The sequence below is a fragment of the Nuphar pumila genome, chromosome 3 (genome assembly GCF_984573655.1).
Source record: "Nuphar pumila chromosome 3, dmNupPumi1.hap1.1, whole genome shotgun sequence".
Classification (NCBI taxonomy): domain Eukaryota; kingdom Viridiplantae; phylum Streptophyta; class Magnoliopsida; order Nymphaeales; family Nymphaeaceae; genus Nuphar; species Nuphar pumila.
The window spans coordinates 885,973-891,487 of NC_143251.1; the positions used below are offsets into that span (position 1 = coordinate 885,973).

Here is a 5,515-nt window from a genome sequence, read left to right on the forward strand (position 1 = left end):
TGAAAGTCAAACTTGGGACAAAGGGGTCAGCAAATTCTCCGACAGGCCCGCTGGGGTGACCCGGATGGGGGTGTAGACTACTATTAAATCAATTTCAATAAGTATATCTAATTTACTTGTCGGTCAAAAAGAAAAACGTTAATTGTATTTTAAATTCTGTACCACAAACTTTTAGAGAAAAAATGTGTAAGACAGGCAATGCATGAGAAACAAAAGGAGAAGATTGAAAGTTTAAATGATCATTCAAAATTTGTTGCATCCAAAAGTAGTTGGGAATAGCATAAAAAGCACAAATTCGGAGTGTAAATGAGATCCATCTAAGAACAATTCTATTTCAGACTGCGGTTCCACTTTTCCACCGAAGCCATCCTTTCCTAATGAAAATACAAGAACAGAGAGGGGCTATAGTAACAGCTGATAAATGTTATGTCTCCGTCCAAATATAGAGATAAAACACACCACTGAACATATATATTTAATCCCAACGATCCGCTTCAACCATCTTCCACCTAATCGACAAAAGAAGAGAGATGAAGAAAAACAGAGACAGATGAAGAAATGAAAGCAGAATAGCAGTATGTGTTTTATTTTATTTTTTCTTTGAAGCCTACTGCTAAACATAGAAGAGCGTAAAAGAATTAACCATATGATTGATCTGATTTTGATTGGAAGGAGAACTCAAGGTTTATGCGTGCGTGTTCCTCCGATAGCCGGAGGGTTCCATCTCTCGGGAGTGGGCCTCTTCACTGTTTGAGCTGGAAGGGTTTAGATCAAATTCGCTGGTTGGCCCACTATACTCGGTGCTTCCAAACTCTTGACTTGCCAAAGCCATCTTTCTGAACCTGCTCATGTCTGCATTATACTGCCCAGTTTCGTAGTCGGAGCTCCCTGCTCCTGAGAATGCTCTGCTTTGACCTGGCTTCACCCCCTCATTAAGGGCCTCCAGTGACATATCCCCTTCCAATGCACGAACAATCTGCTCATTTGAAGAAAATGAATAAATAATTAATTAAAAAAAAGAGGACCACAAGAACGACGTGAAGAAGACGCTGACAACAGTTATGTACGTACGTCGAGTCCTTAGAAAGGAATATGGAAAAGGTTTGCAACGTTGAGGGCTCTCTCAAGGAAGTGTACCTGACTCATTCGTGGGCGCCGCCTTGCAGAGTGTCGTACACTAGCAGCAGCACAGGCAACTAAACGCGCCATTTCTTTAGGGTTGTAGTTGTTCTCCAAGCGCAGATCCACCAATTCATCAAAGTCTCCATCTTCCAATGCTTTTTGCATAAGTGGCCTTGCCTGTTGTAAGTTGGTCAGGACCCAATGAATTAAATTAAGAGAGAGAGAGAGAGAGAGAGAGAGAGAGAGAGAGAGAGAGAGAGACCCAGTCCACCAAGCTATCCTCTAGGAAACTTGGATCTACGGGCCGTCGCCCGGTTATCAGTTCCAGAAGCATCACACCAAATGAGAAAACGTCCGATTTCTCGGTAAGCTTGCCACTTGATGCATATTCTGGAGCCATGTACCTATGGCACACATGCATATTAGTCAGCCTGAATTCAGCCTTCTAATTTTAATCAAATCAATCCCTAATAAATCTACAGCAACGGGATGACTTAATACGAACCCAAAAGTTCCCATGACTCGTGTGGAAACGTGAGTGTGATTATCTGAGGACAATTTTGCCAAACCAAAGTCCGCTACCTGCAGTCATTGTCCAAAAATGTTAGAGAACCATTGGTTAGAATGTATTATGCTTCCGTGTATGTGTTTGTACTCATGCAATGTAGGTGCTATGGGAATAAGACTGCCATAAGTGACCAGCAACTGAGCAAGCCGTGGTCGCTGCAGCACTTGTTTGTACCTTTCCAGCTTGTAATTCGAAGTTGGAATCTAAGATCTTAGGCCACATTATAATATCTTAGTCTTTTTTTTATGACAATGAACCCTCCCTTAAGCGATCAATCCTTGCTATCCAGCAGAACATTTAGCCATTGGTTGGATAGCTAGGATTGAAGTGGGGGGCCTCACAACTACCCAGACTTAAGTGGCCCACATCTGAAAGCAGGGTTTGATCCAGTGCCTTCATCACAACTACCCTGCTGACGATGCGGGCAACCCCGGTGGTTATAATATCTAAGCTTATATATCCTAGCTTTCTGGATGAATGGGGGATTCCAAACACCTTCAAATTAACTGCAATAACTTGTGTTTTAATTACTTCATCAACTTTGGTCATATTCTTTCTGTGACCAAACGTGCCCTCTTGGACACTACAGGGCCCCCACATATTGAGTTCCACATTCAGGCAATTTTGGAGGGGGAAGGAAAACGGGAAAGCAACCATAATTTTTTCTTACTATAAAAATTCCTTTAGACGCTACAGCCTGGTTCTAATTCTCGAAACAGAAAGCCGGGGGGACATATAAATTAACTAACATCACCCAAGTTAATAATGAGTTGATGGGTACAACCTGGTAAGATTGGCCCATGAAATATTGGTCAGACTTTTACCTGAGCTTCGAATTTGTAGTCAAGCAGAATGTTGGCAGCCTTTATGTCACGATGAATGATGCGAGGGTGGCCTACAAAAACCCGAGTAAAAAGCATAGATTTGACCACCATATACACAAAAGATACAACTTAGTCTAAAAGAGTACGTCGATCCAGCCTAATGACTTACAGTCTTCGTGAAGGTACGCCAATCCTTTGGCTGATCCTAGTGCGATCTTCAGTCTAGTTGGCCAGTCCATAGTCGGACGACCCTTTCCTGATCATCATCGATGAACAACAAAAAAAATTAACAAAAATTGACAAGAAAAAAAAAAACTCTAAAACTGCAGCCGTCTTCAGGCCTTAGCCTTACGGGTCACAGGAGGCGTTAGTTAAAAAGGGAATAACATACCATGAAGATGGTACTCGAGGGTATTGTTGGGAACGAACTCGTAGACGAGCATGCGTTGGTTTCCTGCAATACAGTATCCCACCAAGGATACGAGATGACGATGATGGACGCGGCTAATAATCTCCACCTCAGCCTGGAACTCGCGTTCACCCTGCCCACTTCCTGACTTAAGCTGCTTCACGGCTATGTCCTTACCGTTGGGAAGGACTCCCTTGTGGACGTAGCCGAATCCACCTTGTCCCAAAAGGTTGCCCTGCGAGAATCCGTTGGTTGCGAGGGCCAACTCTTCGTAGGTGAAGGTGCTTTTCGTGAACCCAAGTGCGATGTTGGGTGAGGGAGGAGGGAGAGGGGTGGCCCGCGGTCCCGAGTAATTGGAGCTCATATCGCTGCTGTGCATCATGGGCGGAGGTGGCGGTGGCATCGGCCACGCCCCACCAGGTGGTGGTGCACCACCGGCGGCCATCCCCACCTGCATCATGTGCTCCATCGGCTTCGGAGGTACCGCATGGTGCCAGCTCCCGCTGTTGTAGTACTCACCTGAAATATTCAATCATTTCATGGAGGGTGATGCTATTGGGCAGCGTCAACCACATATATTAATGCAGAAACTATACGTCGCTTCTTGGTCGTATTATTTAGTGACACCTTCATATCCTCCAAAAACACGCGCGTTGCATGCGTTACGACTTTTTTTGTTTTTGTTTTTGTTAAATTGGGTTGCACACACAAAGTGTGTATCGTGCTAGAAATGTTGTTTAATTTGCCATAGCAATCTTTGTACATTTTTAATTACCTTTAGGTGGATGGCCGGGGTCTCCATAGTATGACATTGAATCGTTTCTTCTCCTCTTCTTCTTACAGCAGAATACCAGAAGAAGAGCGACCACTGCAAGCGCCACCACTCCTACGGCAACTCCAGCAAAAATTGCGGTCGTGCCATCGGAGTCGCTGCTTGATGAACTTGCCTTAGAATGCGAAGTTCGGGACGTCGATGGTGTCTTCGACGAATGTGGAGGAGGCGGTGGTGTTGAAGCCAAAGCCGGAGAAGAGGAGGAAGAAGTTTTCGGTGGTGGTGGCGGATATGATAGTGGTGGTGGTGGTGATCGTGACGACTTGGTTTTAGAGGAAGGTGGAGGTGGAGAATCCTCATCACTTGATGGCGGAGATGATGTTGGAGGTGGAGGCGACAATACGGGCACAGGAGGAGGAGGAGGAGGAGGGGAAGAAGAAGATTCCTCCGGTGGTGGGGGAGGCGGACTTCCAGACGTTGGTGGTGGTGGTGGTGATGCCGGAGTTGATGATGGCGCCGGGGCCATCGGCGATTCAGTAGCATTCGAGGATGAACCGTTTGGAGGGGCCGGTGGGGATGATTCATCAGTCGCAGCCATCGCGGCTAGCTTTTAGACCTTCCGGCAAGAGTCAACGTAGACTTGCCGGAAGTTAAAGCTTCAACCTCACGCCACTGCTCGTCTGCGACGGTCTCCTAAAGAAGATTAAAGAGAGTAAAAAAACGAAATATCATTTATGATAGCTGGGAAGAATATCGATGGTGCCAAAAAAAGAAAGAGAAAAAAAGAAAAAAAAGGCTCCCAATAGAGGTGACAAACCTTATTTATCAATGGTATGGTGGGAAAGAAGAGGGTTCTCAGAGAAGACTGACACCACGGAAATAGATGGAGAAGGCCATTAATTTGCTGGTTATTGAGAGGGCCTCCTAGACCTGCGTTGTTCCATCTGTCAAGATCGGCGATGGATGCTATTTTTTATCAGAAGGTGGGCTACGTGCTAAGTCACTCTAAACCCTCACCATTTGCTGCATGCGGGAGAGGGAGGAGGGAGGGGGAGGCCAACAATCTCCCTCACCGTCAGACTTGCTTTGTGCGGGCATCAGATCGATTGGTTACAGGCTTACCTATTCTTGGTGGCTCGTTTCCGAACTTCCCTCCCACCCGTAGGAATAATTTCCCAGAGAAGAGAAGTGGGTGGTGGGGTGATTTCTGAATATCCAACCTGTAAGCAGTAGTCGGTTCTCTTTGATGATGGCTTAGGTGGATCCAGTTCATGACATTCCCTTGCCCTTGACTCGTCCATATGAACGAGCCACCCTACTTGCTTGGTTTATCCAGCAGAATCGATCGAATGGGTATAGTATAGTAGGTTTTGATCCGACCTTAGTGGCCTAGACCGTTCGTCGAAAGTCTGAAACCTTCTTTAATTAGCAAACAACCTACAAGATAAAAAAAAAAAAAAATGTCCAGGCCGGACAAGAACCGATCTCATCATCTAACATATGCCGCGGTTCATCATACATTCAATCATAGCCGTCCAAGTTCCAACTAATGGCTAGGACTACTAGTGCATGTGAACTAATCCTAGCCGTCCAGATGCATCAGTTAGACGACTAGGATCTATCAACGTTGATGTCAGAGGATATGATCCCTTATAAGCGAGAAGACGCTTATTTTGGGAAGGCTAATTAAAACCTTATATGGTGCCCCTTGTTTAAAAAAGGAGAAATTTGAAGCTACACCGTGCACCCAAGTCTTCGCCCATAACTAGCAAGTAGGTGCCCCAAGCTCGAAGCAGGAATCAGCAGTGAAGCACCACCTG

The 5,515-nt window shown here is 45.5% G+C and overlaps 1 pseudogene; it reads right to left on the reverse strand.

The window, feature by feature from the left end:
- Positions 1-685: 685 nt before the first annotated feature.
- Positions 686-4,293, reverse strand: LOC149841569 (proline-rich receptor-like protein kinase PERK15; annotated as a pseudogene).
- Positions 4,294-5,515: the final 1,222 nt, after the last annotated feature.